Source organism: Rhea pennata, chromosome 4, assembly GCF_028389875.1.
Source record: "Rhea pennata isolate bPtePen1 chromosome 4, bPtePen1.pri, whole genome shotgun sequence".
Classification (NCBI taxonomy): Eukaryota; Metazoa; Chordata; class Aves; order Rheiformes; family Rheidae; genus Rhea; species Rhea pennata.
The window spans coordinates 13575151-13598149 of NC_084666.1; positions in this window are offsets into that span (position 1 = coordinate 13575151).

Below are 22999 nucleotides of genomic sequence, written 5' to 3' on the forward strand. Positions count from 1 at the left end.
TTTTTCTTGGGTATGAAAAAAATGTTTTGAAAATAGCACAAGCTCAACATGTTTTTTTAGAAGGACTTGAACTGAGCATGGGGACAATAACCAACTGCACCATGAGGGGACTGCGAAACTAAAACGGAGGAGTGTGAGGGCTCTCAGTCTCAGAGCGGGAGAATAGGTAATGCAGAATTACTGTAGGTTTGGGAAAATTGAGAAGGGAGGATGGTAAGTATTGAGTTATCTGAAGGTGTGAAACGAAGATGTATCACCTGGTATTGCTGAAGACTAACCAAAGAAAGTCTTCAGGAAACGGAATGGAAACCAAATTGCTTTTGTTCTATCCTGAACCATAATAAAAGGTTATTTTTAACTCTTCCCAGAGTTTTTTAACCATTTCTTTGTTCAAGTATTAATCTAGAGATCTATTACCGTCGGAGAGGATAATGAATCTGAATTACCCAGTTTTTGGTATAAGTGAGCATGCCATAGTTCTAGTTAAACCAGCATATTTTGTTCTGATGCACAGTCAGTTTTGTTCCTTAAATATCGTGCATAACATCATCATCAGCTGACTTTGTTGTTTTCTGCATTGCTGGTTGTATTTTCCTCCTCTTTAGCTACTGCTAGGATTCACTTGAATTGTTCTAGCAAAAAAAGAGTGGTTCAAGAGCACAAGAAAAAATTCAGTATGCATAGTAAAAGGAGAAGGGAGACCTCTGGTGTTGTATGGTAAAACTGAAAAGGTTTCCCCCCTTGTCCTGTGTTTTCTTGTCACCTATAATCTCTAACCAACTGAGCTAAACCTGCCCCCTCATTACATTGGTCTTGTAATATTCAAACGAAAACATTTACAAGAAATATCCTATTTAAGCTCACCACGCTCCACCAGCAGCTATAAAAATGAGGAGTGGTATGCAGTCTAAGGCAGAATTTCATGCTGATACATTTATGGAGAGCTACTGGTATATCAGTTTTCACTAAGAGAGTGAATGTGATCATTTGTCTATTCCCCAGCCAGGAAAAAAAGTAGTTTGTGAATGCAGGATTATTAGACCCCTGTGAACACATGATATTCCTCAGGAAATACCATATCATTCAAATGACAAGCACATCAGTTATTCCTGAAACTAGCCTTGGTCATTATTGTATTTTCATGCATTATTACTAGATCCAATTAGATGTCATGCCCTGGTCCTGCAGAGGTGAACTGCATCTCATCGAGGGATTTAGTCACATAAATCTTGTTGAAATTAGTTTCCAAAATTGGCAGCAGGGCAAGATCTGCATTATTCTGTTTGCAGCCTATGCCTGAATAAAAAATACAGGCAGAAGGAAACTGGTGGCACTTGTCTATGTCTTAATTTATCAGGCAGTTTCTAAATGTATCCAAATTAAAACAGTGAGCAAAGAAAGATGTCAAGAAACACAATACAAAATTTATAGTTAAGTTATTGATTGAAAAGAAAATTTTATTCTGAAGGATTATTATACTTTTTACATAGCACTTTTCCTCTCTAGGAACAGTTATCTTTTTGGCCTTCACAGTGCTGGACGGTAAACAAGCAGTCTCATTCCCTACTTCATTAGACTTTCTTTTTTTCTCTTTGCTCATGGTCATATCATTTAGTCTCTGGCCTGCTAGTGTTCCGTCTGTAACATAATACAGGTATATTATTGATATTTTCTTCCCTAAATATTTGTGAATCATGAAGAAAGCATTAGGATGAAGTCTAAAATGAAGACACTTATTTAAAAAATGGTGGAATGGGGAAATTGTATGAACTAATAGCAATTATAACAAAATAATAGATGTTTTTAATGTAAAATAGCAAAGGACATTTATTTGCCTGTCTGCGATACTACAAATATTGTACATTTATAATCTGTTTCTTCTTTTCCTCTTCCTTTTCCTATTAAGAATGGAGAGCTAGTCCAGGATGACCTTCAAAACCTGAAAAGGGGACCAGTGTTGCGTCTACTCAAAATCAAAGCTGCTCAAACTCCAACTGTGCTACTACATGCTAAAGAGTCTGGTATGAAAACAAGCTGAAATCTTCATTTAGTTGCTATGCAGTAGAAGTGAAGATATTTTCATTCATGTGGTGCACATTACTAAGACGATAAAAGACCTTCCGAAAACCTAATCTGGAACCTAAAACATGAGAAGGTGAAGGAGTTGCTATTCTCCAGTATGACACTAGTATTTAGATACGAGCTCTCTCAGGAAATTCTAGGACTTCCGAGAAGCTACAGAGATGTGTAATTAGGGGATGCATCTTCGGTGTCCTGACTGAAGCAATGCTTTAGTACAGTGTTTGGGAATACTGTGCACCTCAAGTTTTTAGACCAACTATAACTTAAAAGCTCTGATCTCAACAAATTCTATCAGTCTAATTCTTCCCACTGAAATTAATGGAAATTTTATAGCAGATTTTAGTGGATGCAAATGCAGACCAACACTGAATTTCTTTTAACCCTGTAAGTTTAACCCATAAGTTTTCTTATACCCTCTATAATGAGATTTATTTGCCATTGTAAAGTGCTTTGATAACTGCAGATAAAACCAAAAAAAAGTATAACTTATATTTAGAGCTTATGTTTGCTTATAGAATGTGTTTTCTTATTTAATCATGTAGGGCTTGTCTTCATATTGTTAGTGTAAATTTTTTGTTCTGCTAGAAGTGGTAGTTTTGGGCATACTACGATTAAAATATGTCCTGTTCTAAGAATTCAGGCCAGATGGTTTTGGTTTGGTTTGGTTTTCATGTAACTTTCTGTCAGTAGCATTTCACTTATTTAGTGTTTTACAGTAACAGAAACATCAGGATGTGGTTGTGATTGGGTTGAGGACATGGAGAAGCTATTGGAAGAACTTCAGCCAGTTTTGGAACAAAATTTCAGTGCCCGTGCAGGAATTACTGAAGAACTCAGACTAACTGAGACTGAGCAGGTAAGAAGAAAAGTTACTGCTATTCTTGTTATCTTTGTGAGCACAGTGAGTCTATGGATTGTGAGATAAAATGTAGAGCTGGTAGCCTTACAGATGAATATCAAAATAGCTTGAAATCATATCTATGACAGATGTTACTTAAGAGGAAAATAGGTGTACACTAAAAAAAGATTGATTTATTTATATCTTCTGCTATTACCCTCATTACAAGTCTTTAAATTGCTTGACAAATCTTTGAATTGTTTTAAAGTTATTTATATGGCAATATTTTTTCTCACTAAATAAAACCTATATGTAATCAAATATTTCATGGATGAAGTAAAAAATGAATTATGGTTAGCAAAATAGAAAGAGCAATACTTCCTGGCTTATATGTCTCAGTTTGAGACCTTTCTCTCTTCTTGTTACCAGATCAGCGTTAGAGATAAAAGGGCAAGTGCTCTGGAAGATACTTTCGTTCTCTTTAGACATATCCCAAGCTACCCTACAGCCAGGCTGCTTCCTCCTTGCTCTGAGAAGCTAGCTACTGATGAGACAAGTAAGGACACCAGAGGTGAAGAACACTCCTCTCAGTTTAAGGAACGAGCTATAAATCTACCAGCAAAGGCTTTGCCTGTTTCTGTGATGGAAGTTTTGATGAGAAAGAAGCCCCAGCTTACTTTGTTAGAACCTGAAAGCCACCACGTACTCACTGTCACAACACTGAAGAAAGTGATGAGTCTGAATTTCAGTAAGGCAAATACCGCTTTTTGCCCTGATGGCCTTTTCCATTTTTCAGAAGGAGGATTTTCTGATAAGGTTTCTGCAGTTCTTCATGGAAAGACACCCTACACTGCTTTCACATTCCTGCTAGAAAGACATAATGTGGAAAGGTATAAGCAAAATAAGCAAATTCTGCCAAAAACCATAAGTGAAAATAAAAATTTGGATAAAGATGTTAATGGTGGAAAATATCAACAAAATCTCTTTAGAGGGAGAGCTAAAGGAGAAGAAATGAAGAATGAGAAAGCACAGCCACAAAAGATGGCCTGTGCTCTTGAGGAAATAAGCAAAATTTTAAATAAAACTGAGTTAATCAGTCCTGGTAAACAAGGAATGAACTCCAGAGACAATCTAGGTAGCCCACAAAGTGTCCAAAACACATATGTTGGTTTTAAAGACCTGAAGAAGCATTCTGAAGAGAGTTTTGAATTAATGGAGAAACAAGGAAACCTCTCAGAAATCTCCATCCCTGGCAAAGTGAATAGGGTATATACTGGAGGAGATGGAACAGAAGAGAAAGGAGAACAACCTCAGAAACCGACGGAACAAATAAACCCTTCCGGAAATGGACTGAAAGAAAAGAAAGAACAGGCCCTGAGGCTACGTGACCCCAAAGAGAATTCCTCCTGTCAAAGAATGGCGGCTGAAAGAATGCAGCGTGCATACCCTCAGAAAGCTGCTCGCTTGGAGGAAGAGAAGTATCCACTAAACATTTATTCTCCTTTGCAAGAGAGGGGTGTATGCCTAAGGAAAGTGTTATTGCTAGAGAACGATTTTGACGAGTCTTTCTGTCATGTATCGTCACTGGAAGCTGATAATGAATGTAACGTGAAAATATGTGAACTAGAGAAAGTGGTGGTTGTGTGTTCCCAGAGGATATTTCTACTGATGCAAGAGAATGAAAAATATTCCAAAAAACTCTGTATGTTACAAGAGGAGAATGAGAAATATGCTCAGAAGATATGTGGACTGGCAGAGGAGATGGATGCATATTTTCAATACATTTTAGAAGTCGATGAAGCTGATGTTTCTTTCCAAAACTTACTTAATGAGAAAGAAATTGCTGATGAACGTTTTAATATTATTTCAGAAGAAAACACCATGAATTCAGAAACAAATTGTGCTGAAACCTTTTCTAAGAACCTCTCATGGATTAAAGAGAAAAATAAGAATTCTGGAATAGAATTGTTGATGATGGAATCAAATAAACTTCCCAAGAGTGTTTTATCCCTGGATGAAAGGAAAAGGAGATATTTCCAGCTGCTTGCCAACCTGAAAGAGGAAAGAAATAGATGTTTCAAAGACATAGCTAAACTATTGCAAGATAAGGAGAATTATGTAGCAAAAAATAATGAATTAGTACAAGAGAGAGAGAGAAATTTACAAAGAATCTCTCTTCTAGAAGGTGAAAACGAAGCTTTATTAGGAAGTTTGGCGGAAATAAAGGATGAACAAGATAAATGCAGGACCTTGGTTTCAGAGCTTCAGGAGTGCAAAACCAACTGTTATCAAACAATTTCTGATTTACAAGAGGAAAAATATGTACTGAGAAGAGATGTAGACAGAATCAAAAGAGAAACTTCGGGACAGCTTCTAGAACTTCAGAAAGCAAATGCAAATTTCATTTTAGAAAATAGCAAATTGAAAGAATTAATGTCGTCTTTGGGTTTCACCTGTGAAGATCTGAGCAAAGATAAAAATATGGAAACACAGGAAAAGACAGTAGAACTAAAAGAAGAAAATACAAGCCAAGGGCGCGATATTAAGCCATATAAAGTTGAAACAGCATGTAGTGTAACTCAGACTGAAGAAAAAGAAATTCTGGGGGTAGATCCTTCAAACTATTTCACCAGAAAAGAGGTAAATAGAAACTATAAGGAGTGATATCAAGGATCTTTTAAAGAAAGGGAGAGATCTAAATGCCATTTGGAGAACAAAGCTAAATTAACTTTAGAATATAGAAAATGTTGTCACCTCCCATGTTCTGGGGATCTGAGGTGCTAAAGTTAGCTTAGAAACAGAAGGCAAATTACCAAAGAGTTATCAGCAGAAATAAGCCCGAATTCACATGTATATTTTTCTGTAAAAATCTGTTACTCTTTTGTGTGCATAAGAGGAATCATGTCTTCTTCTGTCGTGTAACCAGGGCAGCACATTTGAAAGCTACAGCATGATGAAAGAGCAACTGGAAAGAGCAAAAGAGGAACTAAAAATGCAGGAAAAGGAATTAGAAAAATCAAAAAAGGAGGTAACTTTCTGTGTCTTTTTCAGAAGCAAATTTGTTTTTTTCCCTTGTTTTCTTACAAAGCTATTCTTCTTTCTGCCACAATTTAACACTGCTATTGAGGGAGAAGTCTGTAATCTGCAGACCCAAAATGTAGCTCTTTGATCTTCCAGTTAAGTGAGGAATTGTACAGTCAGTCATTGTTGGCCAGAATTTTAGGTGAAGTTGCATTCCTTCAGCACACTCGTGGTACAAGCAGAGTGCTTAATAAGGACACATTGTCCAAAATACTTGTCGTAGCCGTCTGTGGGCAGACTGCTTCCCTCCCCTTCATTAGGAATGAATTTCTGAGAAGAGTAGAAGCACTGAGGATTATGGCAAACATGAATTTGATGTGGTTTTGAATAAGAAGGAAAATGATGTAAAATCTGACAGTCAAGGGATTTTGCAATATCCAGTGATAACTCAAAGCATGCACGATGCCCCTTCTCTTGATGACTGTGTAGTAAGTATGAAGTCTCACACCATCTACGTGGAAACTCTTGTTTGGATGGCTAGTTCCCTGCCTGTGCAAAGCAAATTTGCAGTTTTAATACCAATCAAGGAAGCTTTCTGGGTTGTGCCTTTCCTAACACCTTGCCTTTCACATTCCTACTTTTATCAATCTCCTCTACCTGCTTATCTGAGCAAAGTGTGCTTTAAATAAGCTTTAATGGCAAGATTATATGTATGGGGATGTTTCAAGCAATAACAAGCATGGCTCAAACTCACTGAGGAAAATGCTATCTTGAGTCTTTCTATTTTTTTCTTTTTTTTTTGGTTATAAAGAAAACAATAACTTTCTCGGTTTACTTAGATTAATGTAGAGCCTTTCCTTTTGGAAGGCAGAAGGAATAATACCTTACATATGACAGAAGCAGCTTGCTGTCAATCAACTACCTGATCAATTGAGTGATTTATTTATTTTTTTTCAAAACCACAGCTAATGTGCATAAAAAGTAGGGATAATGCGTTTTAGAAGTAATACAAGAGCAATGCATGGGCTTTTTCTCTACTGTATTTCTCATTTTGATATTTTGCAGCATGCACTTTTTTACACTACCTGATACACTACTTTGCCTTTTCTCTGATTGCCTTCAAAGACTTAATCTTTGAGAGTATATTCATCTTCAGTTGCTTAGCTTTACTCAGAATACTCAAGATATCTTCAAATTTAGAAACCAATTTAAAAAGTAATCTACTTTTGTATAACTCTAGTTAGATAAATTTTTACCGTATTGACTTTAAGGATCTTACTCATTTCTTATAAGATGACTGTGAATGGTGTGATTCCATTTTCTTCAATCAATTTACACCAATGTAAAACTTGTGACATTGAAATCAGACTCAATCCCAGGGTTGCAAACTGATATTGAGAAATGATACCGCTGCTAGACCAACTACTTTCAGTAATTTTGCTTTTTTATTCCTCCTGTTAGGCTCAGAAGTGGTACAGAGAGCTTGGCTTTGCAGAAACAAGATATGAAGAAATAAAAATACATTTGACACAGGTTCTTTCAGAATTAGACCATCTTAAACAAGAATCTGGGAACAAAATGTTTGGAAAGCGGCACTGCAAATTAATGGTATGTATGTAAATGGCATGGAGGAAAGCCTTTCTTTGGAGAGGATATTTTAGCTGCAGAGATAAATGTTATTGGCAATAGATTTGAAGGAAGTATGGACCAGCTAGAGTCACTGGAGCTATAAACTTGAAAGTGAGCAGGAATACAAGGCAGACCACAGGTTTACAGGATGACAGCTTACAAGGTGGACCACAGGTTTAGAGGATGACAGCTTTTCAACACAGGCTCTACATAGGTGTTATAGACACAGCCACACTGCTTAAGAGGTGCTGTCTTGCTGCCTCCATCCAGAACCTCTTTCTGAGGTATGGATTTTCAGGTGGACTTAATAGAGTGCTTCAGTCTCGGTAAAAGTTTCATGTTTTCCACCAGAATGAAGTGCATTGCAAAAAGATTTTTAGTTATTGAATATTCCAATGTCTCCTTGAAGAAGTTTTCATAAAAGTTTTTCAGCTAACCTCAGAAATGTTCCAATCCTTCTTGACAGGAGAACGGCAAAGAGGAAATATTTCACATTTTTCAGATGGAAAAAGTTTTGAAACAAAGTATAGTATTTACAAGTTTAGTTTGAACGTGTTAGATGAGGCTTTAGAAGAAAATAAGAACAAATTCTGGAAAATGTAAATATTTGGGGTCAGTTCAGCTGTTTATAAATATCGCTGTTTATTCCGTTTCAGTTCCCTAGTCATCCTCACTGAGGGCACAGTCTTCTGTAGGCCATCTGCAAGTCCCATGTACTTATCTCAGATTATCTGGTGCACCTTAAATGGCACTAGGTGCTGATGTTTAGGCAACAGATTGTGATCACTACCTTAAAATGAAAGATAGACAGTTTAATTTCAAAATGATGTAGTGGGATGTAGCATCTCAAAACTTAGTGAAATTTTAAGAAGAAACCCCAGACAGCTTTTTAAAAAACCTAAGTGTATCATGTGGTTTCAGTTAATGAAACACGTAAGCTTTTCAGAGCTTTTTTGGGCAACAGAGATTAAACCCTTTTGTTTGGGGACAATCTGGGGCAATTATTACTATTTCATGGTGACCAAATTAAGGTATTAATTATTTCTATGATTCACTCATTAATCTTCGCAGAGCATTTGTATGCTGGAAAAAGTACAAGTCAGCCTTTCTTCTGAAAAGTCACTTTTAAATCACTTCAGTAACTAAATTTTTCTTTTCATGTTTTTTTAATCACTAATATATATTCATATATACTAGTAATATAGCTAGCTAGTAATGTAACTAGCAATATCGCCAAGTTGCCTGGCATAGATCTCAATTCTTTCTCTATTTTATGTCTTTACTGTAGGTTGGTAACAAATTCTACCCTTAAAAACATACACGTCTCCTTCCGTTGTTAAAGATGGAGTATGTGTACATCAGAGAACTTCTGCTACAATATTTGATGCTACAATTAATTATCTGGCATGACGTAAATCCATGATATCTTGACAAAAGGATGTTGATTTGATTGGCAAAATTGAGCAAATTGCTGTGCGGATAGAGAACAGACAGGTTATACTGGAGCAAAGAGTTTGACTTTGTTTCAATATTAGTCTTTTAAAATAATCCTGTTAATAAACATCAAACTGTCATTCCTGGTTTGGTGTGAAATCCTTAAGATGTGACCTAAATTTCTCTAGATAAAAAATAAAAATGATTTTTGACACAATGATTACCATGAACTACTTTGCTAGCGTAATTTTTATTCCCGAGGGCAGTTGTGTGGACTAATAATCATGTTTTTATTTGCAGTTAGTTGTCACCCTATCCAAAAAGTTCTTTTCATCCCACAAAGATACTAATAGAATAGGATATAGTCAAGCACAGTCTTATTCTTTCTCCTGTTCTAAACTCCATTTATTGGACATCTTCTGTCCCCAGTGCTTGAAAGAAGTGAAGATGTGTTTTTCTGTATCCAGAACCTAGGTTGCAAGGTCTTTCAGACATGTTTCAAGTCTTTTAGGACTTTGAACATGTTTTATGTTCCGCAGCACCTGACACTAAAAGATCCCAGTTCTTGTCTGAAATTCCAATACATTGATATTGCACATTGCAAATAAAGGGGAATTGAGATAATACACTCCAGACTTTCTTAGGGTCTGCTAGGATTCTTTGTTTCAATGATTTTACTCACAGAGGAAGCACCATTTAGTGCAGAAATATTTGGGGAGTTTTTCTGGGATGCTAAGGTGGCTTTCTGAACTGCAGTGTTGTAGTAGGAGCTGAGGAAAAATACATGTGGCTGAACAGGAAAGGAGCACATTATTGTTTTACAGCTTTGAAAATCAATCCAAGAGTTTTGGATCAAATGTACACAATAAATGAGTTGCCAGGCCTCCCCAGCAAACCCCAGACACTAGGCCTGGCCTGTAGCCACAAAATCGAATGCAGTTTCATTTTCTCTTTGAATTTTCAAATGAGTTCAGCATGCATAAGAGGAGGAAGTTGTTTTTAATGTTTAGGCACCAAGATGAAAGGCTAAAGATCCTGCCATTTTTGTAAGAACTCAATGAGTTAAATGATAGGTTTGGAGTTTGGTTATCCTTTGGTGTATTTTACTAAACTCAGCTTCTGTCTCACTCTTTTGCAGCTTGGCTGTATAACCAATGGCTTTTGTTTGTTGGGACATCTGACAGAGTGATCATAAATTAATATTATTTGCTTCTTTTGTTATTTGCAACTACAAAAGATGCTGGCAGGTCATCAAAATGCAAAAAGGAAGAGGGAACCTCTGACTTTAAACTTCAAACAACATTTTTCCACCTCTTTCTCCGTTAAGTCTTTTCAGTCAGGGAATATTTCCATTTTTGATTGAACTTTTTTTTTTTTTTTTTTTTTTTTTTTTTTTAATTCTGATTTTGTGTAGGAATGAAGAAAATGAGAAAATACCATGTCTCAGACTGGTACTCAGGTTTTGTCAGTGCAACCCTGACCTAGTCAATCTTGATAGCTCTCCAACAGTTATTATTGTTCTTTTCTCTTAACACAAGAGGGAGCTAAAATTTTGATGCAAAGCATGGTCTGGGTTATTAGAATATTATGTATAGAGTACTTGTTTCATTAAGAAAAGCAATATGAAAATACCATATTTCTGTTTTCTTGCAACAGTGTGATATCACTTCAGTTCCCTGTTTCCTGTGAAACTGAGTTTTGGTACCTTTAGTATGCTGTAGTCGCTAAGGGTGTCAAACTTGGAAAGATTTTCACTAAACTAGGAAAAATTAAACAGTTGCTGTGTGTCATGGCAGAACAGTAGCTCTTCTCCCAGGTCTATCAGTGTTAATATCCATTAAAAACAGAGCAACTTCCTGCATTTTTTTTGTCAGAAGATTTTATGGTTTTACCACAGTGTATCATAGGTCTGACTAGAATTTTTAGCTTAATTGCGGAAATGCTATAATCTCTTTAGACTTACGTATATAACGTATTATAGCAAAGCTTGAACAGCTGTTTGTTTCAAGTCAGTCTTTTTTTAATATAAGGTCAAAACAGCAGAAATGTGTTTTGTAAGACTTTCACTGCCCTTAGATTTTCCTCATTCTTTGACTATACATTTAACTTGATAGTATCACTTCTAGGAGCTGATCTAATGATGCCATAAATCTAAAGCTCTCACCAATCCTTTCAGTCTAAGTGCACGAAATTGAAGAAAACAGATTGAGGAGCAGGAGTTAAATTCAGATCTTCCTTCCTCTTGTCCTAAACCTCTAATACTACATTTCATGTAATTAATATTTTCTTTTTTAATATTAAATATGAAATCTGGACTTAAAATCTGATTAGTATTAGTAGTCTTGCAAAGCACAAATACAACTGTGAGACTAGAATTTGTTCTCTGAGATAAATATATGTGGAAAACCAAGGGATGTATTATATAGAAGTTGGAGCAGGAGACTAGGGACTTTTGAATTCTATTCTTACTCACTGTGTAACCTTAGGTTAGACAGTTAATCTGTCTGTGTCCCAGTTTCCTCACGTATGAAATGATTATAATACAATACTTACCTTGAAGGGGCACTGTGAAATTCTAGTCCTATACCTACCCTCACAGAGAATCAAGAACTCCTTACTCATAAACAATTTTAAGGTTAGTGTGAGACATTAGTGCTAATATGTTTATGAATCTTTGACGTCATACAGTTTATACCAGATTAAAAATATTAGTGACATACACGGTATGTATGTTGAGAAATTTAGCACTCAAAAACATGATTGAAAATATTTTTATTATTGTATGCATCTAATTTGAAAATCTATGTATTTGCTGTCTAGCCTGTGTACACTGTGAAAGAAGCCCAAGAAATGGAGGAGAATAAAATAACAAGTAAAAGATTAGAGCAGCAAGTACTGACTTTGAAAGCCCAGCTCAGGGACCAGGCTGCATTACAAAATCAGTTCCAAGATTTGCAAAATGATGTGGAACTCCTTCAGGCTCAGCTATGTGAAAAGGTACAATAAAGCTGTTTTCTATATGCTTAACTGTTTAGATTGATGTGAGCTTAGACTTCAGATTTTACTTTGTTCTTCACAAATGAGAGTCCTGAAATGTTCTCCTTCCCTAGGAATGGGTCTGGGGATAATTAAATGGTATGCAAGCCTATAAATTTACTCTGTTTTCAGAGAAATAAGGGAAAGATGTAAAATGCTTGGGTGGTCAACATATTAGAAAAATAATAGTCTCTTTATAAAGAAAGTCACTGTCAGGGTCTACTATACTCCCCAAAGCCTAATGCTAGCAAAGTGGTACTGAAGTTCTTAGCTGAGCAATGTTCTTTGCTTAGTTATCGGGATTTTTAACATTCCCAACTCTCTTGACACACTATATAAGATTAGTAGAGTGCTCTAGTGATAGAGTTTTGGACAATTTATTTTTTTGATCTACCTGTTAAGGTTACACATTAAGAATTTCTTAACGTTTTCAGGTAGATGTGTGGTTTATATATACATATAGCTGTATATGTATGTATGTATATGTGTGTGCGTGTATATATATATGTTTTTAATGACATAGTTATTCTGGAGAGAGCCTCTGTGTATATGCAAATATACTCACACAAGCAGTTCTTACACTTTTGCCTTGTATTTCGCCTGCCGAACAAGAGCACGCGCACTGATGAACGTATACAGAGGTGCTGCCGTAGCTGTCAGTGAAACTGCAGCTTCTGAACTGTCAGGTGGAGGCAAATTCCTGCCTGGACTTTGTTTCCTTTGAATCCCCCCCCCCCCCCCCCCCCCCCCGCCCTTGCTCCCATTTTTTTCCTTTGGAAACTATTTTGGGGAAACAGATGATTGGTACAACGTGAGCCAAACGACTAAATAGTTTTCTAAGTAGTTCTCTTCATCTTATTGTACGTGTAGAACATACTCCTCCTCTGCCTCTTTTCTCAAGTAAAAGAGACACAGTTTCCTTTTACCTATTGAGCACAAGTTTCATCCTACACCCTTTACAATAAATCTAGTTTTTTATGTGTACAGTGCTACAGCTCTTTATTTCCAGCCTTGTCATGTACGGTGATCTACTTATAGCCAGTCCTGCACAGAGGGTTAGTGGCTCCTCTCAGGAGCTGATTAGGATGCCTCTGAACAGAGTGGTGGCAGTAAAATGGAGTGTTCTGCAGTGTCTGGTATCTCGACTGATGGATGGTGCATATCAAATGACAGGTAAATAATGGATGAAATGTGTTATCCACATAAATAGGCAACTCATAATTGCATGAGCCAAGTGCTTTGTTCCTTGCCTCCTTAAGACTATACGGTCTCCAATGAAGGGTCCTATAGAGCGTGGGGCTCATAATGCCAAGGTCACGGGTTCGATGCCTGTGCTGGCCGCTCGTCTGAGGGCTGGACTAGATGATCTCCAGAGGTCCCTTCCAAGCTTGCCAATTCTATGATTCTATGATTCTATGATTCTACGGCCAGCTTCTGCTTTGTTCCCTCAGTCCTAGCAGAAAGTAAAGACGTTTCTCTCCTCTCCTATCTACTGCATTTCTTCCCAAGCCCATGATTTATTAGCTGAGGACCTGGAGACCTCTTTCAGCATAACTGAGTTCTTATGAAGGGAATCTTATGTTTAATGCACATAATATATTTACTGAAGGCTTTGTAGAAATACAAATTGTCAAATAAAATGAATATAGATGAATCTGTACTTTATTGCCAAATGATACTGCATTGAATCATAGCTCAGATAGATTTTATCTAGCAGATTACTGTTTTTTTCCTGCATAACTGGAAAGTAGGTTGCCCACGAGCAATAAACATTTTAATGTTAAGGTACAGTTCAGGCCATCTGGCTCCTTTCATAGTAGAGGACACACATTGACCCTGGCAGAGGAGTAGGAAGCTGTTGAAGTATACTTTTCAAAGCCTGACATGGAGTATATGTGGAGAAACTCTCTCTGTGTTTCTTTTATTTTGCAACATAATATGGATGAGAAAAATGGAAAACTGCTACCCAAAGGAGTAGTTTGGAAGATCTGCAGATTAGATGAGAATATGAATGCATAATGAAGGATACCAGGTCTTGTATCCTTGTGGTGGTTGCTTTGATGAAATAACATCAGTGGTGTAAGCCTCCATCTAAAAATGTCCCAAAGCATTTGGTAATATATAATGTCAATGTTAATGCTAGGGCAATGTTTGAGTGTAAGGGCCTATTGGTGTACAAACAGTCTCTTAGGCTGCTTTATGTTATGTTATTTGATACAGGCTCATACAAATATGCGAAGTGTATGCCTTGAAAGTCAGATCTAAAATAAATATCAAAGAGCTACAATGGTACTTTAAAGTGACTCTTGAATAACTTAAAGTAGTATGTTTTACCATTCTTTCAGGTGAAAGAACTTCAGAAGAGAAAGTATGAAGCAAAGTTGACACTAGCTTCTCTGCAGGTGAAATTTCATTTTCAAATATTTTGCTGAAAAGTTCTAGTTTATCCTGTTGGTTATATGATTTATTTATTTTTGAGTGTATTATAACCATTCTTTCTGTGGTACATGCACGTGCTTTCTGGAAATGCCACTGACTTAGGCTGCTTGTTATGGGGCTTCAGGCACAGGTGGGCTAACAAGCTTGTCAGTGGGGGACCTTGCACATGGGAAAGGGAAAATCTCGTTCTAGCTTATTATGTATTCCTGTAGAAGGCTGCAGAGGTGCTGAATGCATAGGAAAACATAGGAGTGCAAAATACAGCTTTGCGTTAAAACGTGCAGAATTACATCAGACACAACATACAATCCTGAAGTCTCAACAGGGAATGAAATTCAACCTGTATGTGTTTGTGCTATGTAGGCTAAGCTGGCTTGCCTCATCCGAAAATGCCAGGAAAGGAACAACTTAATTATCAGGATGCGTGGCGAATTTTGCAGGAGAGGAATTGTTAACTCAACTGTTGATGAAGAAGTGAAGAAGTTGGTGAATGATGTGGCACTGAGAGAGTATGCAATTACTTTTACACCAGGATGTAATCAAGAGGTAAACATTTATATTTACTTTTAGGATCCTCCAGTTGCATTAAGTCAGTGATGGTTTTCTTGTTTGTTTGTTTGTTTGTTTTTTTAGTTTTTAATGGGACTCAGTGTAGTTAACATAAAATACGTCTGGGCACTTACGAAGTTCAGGCGTGTCGGTGGAGTTGTCCGTTTAACTGCAGTTTTGTCAGGGTGAATCTTCTGGAGCTTCTCACAAAGTATGTCTGTTCTTTGTGCAAAAAACCACATACCTAGCAGTTTGGTCCGGACGGCTAGCCTGGTAGATAATGGGCTTACATGATACAAGTTGACTTTAAATCAGACTTTTGCATTCTTGTCCTGCAGGACACATTGTATCAGATTTCTGAAGCGACCTAAGAAAAAGCTGTTCTAGAATGAATCATTTGAAGGTTTAAGTCAACTCAGTGGATATTCATGTTCAAAACAGAGTGATCTGTGTTTCACTGGCAAGACGAAAGTGGTTCAGTAGGATACAACGGGGCTCTGCCTTACAACTAGTTCTGTTCAAATTTATCATTAATATATTGGATGATGAGAATATACTTTCCTATTTTTTGTGTGGAAACTGCTTGCAGACATTCTTTAGGATGTGAATCTGAACTTGGCAATGTGGAGAAACAGGAATTCCCTTCTAGAACTCTGGTAACCTTTAAGTAAGCTCTACTTTTTCTTTCATTTTCTCTCTGTTATTCCTTTAGACAGTGGCTGTAGAGAAACCCAAACTATTTTTGATATAGTTTTGATCAAATATACTCAATCAGAATTTATTTTTGTTGCTGGAGGAAAAGAAAATATATTTTGCCTTATACATTTGCAGAACATTGAGAAGGTGGGTGCTTGTGTTCTTTTTACTTTTTTCGTACTTCAGCTATCGTAAGTAATGCATGGCAAAATGAATTCATGAAAAGTAATTTATTTATAAATTACTTCGACATCTGGTTTTTGTCAGCAGAAGTAGAGATGGCTCAGAATGGGCATATAGAATAGTAAAATCACAGGATTATTTTGCTAATTATTTTACACATAAGCCGCCATATTCCGTATTATTCTGAAGGAGCTTATTCTTCTAGTGTTATTACATGTTGTAAGATATCAATTATACTTGTTTCTGTGGCTCATTCCAAGAAGTAAATTAACTTTATGATAAGGAAAAGGTAGACTGACTCTTCAAGATAAGTGGTGAAAGGCTTTCAGTTCCACTGTAGTAATCAGAAAAATAAGAGTTTACTAGTTTCATAAACTTGGGGATGCATTTTGCCCATGTTTGGTAGTGAGGGGTTTTATTTGCTTATGCATTCATATCTACATGTTGTATTTTTTAATAAAAATTTTGTAAGAATTTTATTTGGAATGAATTTAGGGCATTTAATCTGTTTGTCTCCATCTGTCCTTTAGCTACCATCTTCCTATCACAAGCAACAGTGTTAAGGTAAAACAAGAAGGTGATGTGGTTGCAGGATTCCCATCCTAGATGCTGTGTCTGTGTCTTCTCTGAGTAGGTTAAGTCTGGTTCCACCACCGCATGGCCTAAGTTCACCCTGAGAACGGATGTTTTGTGAGAGAAGTTAATAACTTATCTATCAAAAGTGAAGATAATACTTCACTACCTCCCATTGCTGCTCTGAAGATATTCAGACAGTTAATCAGACATTACTGTAATAAATGAGCATTACAGGAAAGCTCATCAGTAAATACCAAAATACCATGCACATTTACACTGCCTCCCCGAATGTCTGGTTACTACAAAGTGAACACCTCTAACAGGAGCAAGTGAGAGACAAAGGTTAAATCTGTAACCTGACTATGAGTGACTATTCCTAATTTAGCAAATAATAGTTAAAGTCATAAAGAAGAGAGTATGTTTTGCATTTTTATGATACATTCCTTTGGTTTTTCAAATCCTGTACTGAATTATGTGGACATATGGTAAACTGAACTGACTTTTCAGCTTTGAGGATTTTTTTTGTGCATTTCAACTATTAGTCTCACTGGAGTTCACATCTAAGATTCCTAAGTTATGCCCAGCTTTTACTTATATAAAACATCTTGGAAAGCTCATTCTCTTCCTTCCTCTCAGATTTTACTTCTGAATCATTCCTAACATTTTAGTGCTTCTAGGGAAAACACAGTGGCCATGTGTATATTTTTTTCCTCTTAAAATAAAGACTGGTAATTGGTTTTATTCATTTCTGGACCAAAGATAAACTGAAGTCTGTTACTCATTGGCAGGGAACCTGCCTGCTTTAGCTTACTGATGAATATCAACCCAAGGTTTGCAGTGATGCATGAAGGGCTGGTCCAGAGCCCTTTGAAAGGAAATGGACTCTTATTAAATTCAGTCCCTGGCTTTCTGTAGGTCAGTGAAAAACATTACGCTCTGGTCTCAGAAAAAATATATATACTTTAAAATTCTTTGAAGAACTGTATTTCCACTATGTTGGAATTTTGGATAGATCTGCACTATCTGTGCGCTAGGAAGCTCAGAGGAGGGCTTGTGAACATCAGCAAAAAACATCAGAATTACTCATACTTAAAAAAGTGAACTTCCATTCTTTCTTATTTAGGGCAGAACAGATGGTCATTCTTTCTAGAGATTAAACTCAATAAAGAAGGACTTTATTCAACCCGTTTGCCAGAAGTATTTTCTTCCTAATAGCCATCCCAATTAGCATACTAAAGCAATAAGGCGGTGTGATACAAAGCCAAGCATCCAAGCATCCTGGGACCTTTTTTTTTTTTTTTTTTTTTTTTTTTTCATTTTCAGCGTTCTAGGCTGTATTCTCAGTTGTTATAAAGTTGTCCCAATGGCTTAATTGCTATCCGCACTTGCTGAGAATTTCAAATCAGGTCAGCAGAGCAGCACTCATTTGGAGTATTGCTGTTTGCATAGTCCAGTGTTGCATTCAAATGTTTTTGAGGGGTAAAGCAAACTGGCTTGGATCATAGAGTAGTATCCTATAATTCTGTTCATTTCCTCTGAGGCCAAATATACCTTGGACTGATCTATTAGGAAAAGAAAAGTCATTTTTTTCTTTTACTGAGATTTTGTTCAGGTTTCTGTAAAGAATACCAGATTCTGAATGACTTTTCAAGCTATAACACTGTATAACAAAGCTACATACTACAATTACACAGAAGGTTTTATTTCAACTCTTGTTCATCCACAGGAAACACCTGTGTCAGTCTAGTAAAAGCAAAGGTTGTGTGCGAGATGGTGAAGAAAAGCTTCTTCACTTCTGCCTCTTGATTTTAGGGAAAAAAAAAAAACATTTAAACATTTTGGAAGCCATAAGAATGACAATGTATGTCTAATATGGACTTGAGAATTTAGGAGGCAAAACCGGGTTAACCACAGCTGATTTCTAGACTTTGCTATATACTTTACTTTTAAAAGATCTAGAATGAAAAACCATAGGAGCCACTTTTAGTGGGACAATAATAAATTTGGAAAACTGAAGTAATTAGAACCTTGTCTCTTTTTGTGTTTGGAAAATAAAAAGCATGCGTCCGGAGAGCCCTCTGTGAGCTCCTGGGGACGAGGGCTGCCTTCCAGCCTGTGCACGTGGTCCGCAGCACAGTGCCGTGCCTGGGCTTCACAGGCCTGCCTGGAGGACAGATAGCTCTGCCAACGCAGAGTGTGTGGCCAAACTCAATTTTAGTGCCTTTGTCATGTCACGTTTTCCTGATTTTTTTCTTTTTTAAACACTGATGCTTTTCACTTGGAAGGTGCTTGGCCTCATCTTTCTATTCTTTCTATACTTCGCAGTTGTAGAATTAATTCATGAACATTATTAGCAGTTATTGTTTCTCTGCCTATCCCCATTGAAAGTACGCAGTGCAGCCTTCACAAACTCATTACGTTCATTAAGCAGCTGACAAAAAGAACTGGGACTGGGGTTTGCAACAGCCAGTTCATTTGGGGCGGAAGGAGTAGAAAGGAAAAGATGACTTCAGATAACTAATAGGAAATGTGAGAGTCTTTTTCCCTGAACTTAGGGGTTTACTTGCAGCTTGAGAAGCAGGCTGTACGCAGTTTTACTAGCTGTGTCCATGCTGCTTCGGTAAGTTAGAGAACCACACAGAGGAGGAGCAAGAGAGCTTGGCTTGCCCATCACATCAGCTCATCCCAGCCTGTGCACCTCTGCAGCGTCTGTTTGGGCCTTTTCTCCCTCTTTTGGGGTGTGTGTAGGAATATAGGAGTATGTTAATTATTTTCCTCGGATGAGGGAGCCAGTAAGTCCTGCCTTATGTCAAAAGCCTCTGTCCGGTGGCTGATGGCTGATATCTGGTACTGGATGGTGTTGCTGTACCCATTCGCTTCATTTTCTCTCACACTGAAAGCCTTTGACTTTATGATAACTTTTATATATTATTTCCAGAGTGGATCTGAGGCTGTCGTGGCTATTTGCTCCCATTTCTCAGGGCTGAGGGGCAATTGTGTACACAGTATATATAAATGGTAGAGTTTTTTTTTTACTTTTCATGGTCATCTTAAACCTTATGGATAGAAAGCTCCAGGCAAAGACTGTCAGAGTAGTGAGTTCTTTGTTTTATAGAAGAGGGGATAAATGCACAGAGCAGTATAGGCTAATCGTTCTTTTCTTCAGGGGATTTCTTCTGAGACATTTTTGGGTAGAACCATGATTTTTTTTCTATTTCTACACATTTTTTTTGCAAGAAACAGCTTTGTGCTTTTCCTGTGAATCGTATTTGAAAGAAGCAGCCCAGAGATAACATTCTCTGATGCTCTCTGTGAAAAGTTTTGCATGTGGCTGATGAGGTTAAAAGCTTTTCAGATATTGAGAGTTAGTTGTGTTTCATGTTCAGTAGCTGTACTTCAGGCAATTACATCTGGAGTATTTTTTGTCTATTTATTTTCACGATTATTGGAAACAAAGAGATATTTACTTGAGGGTTTCCTGCCCATTTATGTATCTATTTTAGGTAAGACGAGAAGAGTCCCAGAAGTCACTGTTTCTCTCCACTGATTATAAAGAGGCCCTGGAGGAGATATGCTTCAGTCAAGTGAGTCCTACCCTTAGAGTGGAGAAAGGGTTTAACTCTGGAATTTCAGGTTTTCTGAGAAATGCTAATCAAGACCAAGGGACCTTTCAAGCAAATTTTTCACAGGAAGAAGCTTCTTTTTTTTCTGACATTATAGAAAATGTGACTTGCACTTGGCTGGAATTCCAATGAGATGAAGGAAAGAGGAAGAAACGAGAAGGTGGTTGTTTAGTCATTTCTCTTAATGAAAGAGATTTTTACTGAGAGATATTTTATTCTTGGCCTTCAGAAAGGAAGATTATTGTAAATTTTGAAGGCTAGAAAATATGGATTAAAAACCGTTTAGGGCAGCCTGCCCTTTCCAGTGAATTAACTGATTCAGCTGCTTAATTATTCTGTATATGGCTTTCCTTGCAGATGAAATCTCAAGAATTTGTAATGACTGAGGAGATGGTATCTATTTAAGGTTACTGCCATTTTAAAGTAAAATTGGTTTTGGCTGAGAAATATTTAGAACTGTTTCCTGACAGCGTACATAATACAAATATTTTAGCAGTGGTTTTTGCTCGAATATATGGGCAGCAGGAGGAGTTGGTCTAGCACAGTAAATGCAACTAGAGCAAAAACCGTAATTATAAAAAGCTTTAAAAACTAATCTTCCTTTTTTTCTGATAAATGTTAAATCTTAGATTAAGACAAAGCATACAATTAAAGTTTTTCAGAGAAATCAAAACTTTTTTATTTATATCTATGAAACCACTGTCTTTTTTTTTTTTTTTTAATCTGGAGGAAGGTGATTTTTATTGTTATTGTTATATGCATGCTTTCCTGGACTTACTAGTGTGCAGATTTATACTTTTTCAGATTCAATGTAATACTGCAATATGTGGGGTAATCTTTGAAAAATTTAGAGGAAAACAAAAAAATTAAAAAGAAAATAGACCAGTATTGTAAAAATAATGTGAAACATTTAATTAATGAAAGAAATTAAGATATGGCATTTTAAAGAAAAATCCTAACACAAAATGGATGATTTTTGGTCTCATGAATTAATTCTCAGCTATGTCCATAGTCTTACAGAAAATATGCTCTTTACGTTTTAGAGGGTCTTAAAATACTCTGAAGAGCCTTTCCTAGAGAATCATACGAAGTTTCTAATATAACCCACAGCATTCAAACTTTTACCACTCTTGCAGCAACTTTATTTATCAAGGTTCTCGTGAACCCACCTTTCTATTGAGTTTCGATACTTTGTTCCAGAATTTAATAGTTCTGAGATACAAAATAATCTACAAGTTGAAGATTTGGTAATAGAAGCAAAGAAAAGACACTTACTTCAAGGAACTTACTTTTCTAGAAATGAAATGTACCAGTGTCACAGCTTTGCTTTGGTGCTATTTTTTTTTCTTTTCTTTTTTCTGATAGCTTCACCAGCTCTCCTGCTGGCTGAGGAGGACAGTGATTTGCCTCGGTGTAGGTCACTGAACTCTAGAACTTGTACTGCTCATGCTGGCCTTTATCTATTACTAGGGATGCCTCTAATTGTGCTTCCTGTAGTGGGAAAATTCTCATCAAATGATTTTGGATCCAATCTTTTCATGCCTCAGAAGATTTCAGAGCTCTCCTTTGCAAATCCTCCATCCGCTTCAGCTAGTCAGCATTGTTTGTGAGTGCCAGGAGAATATAACCATGCTCCTAAGCTTCGTTAGAAAACAAGGATTTCTGAAGTCTTCCTTGGCTTCAGTATTTATAGGGGGGGGCATCCAATATATAGCTTTCATTTTCCAGTTGGTTTGTGCATGTGATGCAAGGATATAATTGGGTATTCGTGCTATCCTACCTAAATAAACCGGCCGTATCTAGATAGTGTGCCAGACTCCCTCTATAGTCAGTGTAGAGGAAGAAACTCCTTTAGCAAAGAGTAGCAATCTAAATTATGTGCCTAAAGTTGGGTGATATGAGTGCTCCTTCAGTTACTGGATGCCATTATCTTGTTCCCTAGCCTGATGCTCAGCCTGAAGTAGATAAGCCAGGTGGTAGCTACTACTGAGGAGTGGTGGATGCCTCCATTGGCATGTGTTGGGTGCTTAAATGGAAGCAATGGCTAGAATTCAGCAACATTAGTTCCCTCCCCTCACAGTGGAGAGCCAAGAACAGAAGGTGAAATGGGATCAAAGTGAGTGTTCATTGCTCACGTTTGTCGTTTGCTTTTTCTCACACAGTGCACCCTTGGGAAAGTTGTGTCCTGTAATGCACAGGGTCTAAAGATCAGTAGGCGTGGTCCACATTCCTGACCCTACCCAGTGTGTTTGTGTAGTTAAAAGTGATAAGACATACCCTTCAGGAGACCAAGCACTCTGGAAGTCACTCTGCAAGCAGGAGTTGACAGTGGTGTCTGATTCTCCATTTTCGGTGAAGAATGGATAAGGTGTGCAGCAAAAATGAGCTTTTTCTTGTCTGGTTAGCTTGAACACCTTAACAGTTGGGATTCAGGGTCATCACCAAGGCTATGGGCCAGTTCAGTGCCACTGACATCTGTATCATGTAACCCTGACACTGGAGCTGCTCTTGAACTGCATGCAAGCCATACGTTTCTCATAAAGCTCCAGGCTGATGATTCCTGCGAGATGGTAAAACTTCTTTTTCTTGGCAATTGCAACAGCTCACGCACTGTACATTCTCTTTCATGCCATAACAGCATTAGATTTTGATGCATGAGCTTGTCAGCAAATGCTTCCTTTACTGGTGTCACTTAAGAGCAATCTTATGTCACTATGACATTTCAGAATCTGCTGACTTTATGAATAGACACAACTGATGTAGCTAATGCTCATTGAAGATATACAGAGGAAAAACCATATATGTTTTTAGTTAAAATACATTCTATCTTAAATAACCGTTATTGACCTGGAATATTAGAAGTATTTGCATTTCTTGAGCTTTTGCAAGAGGA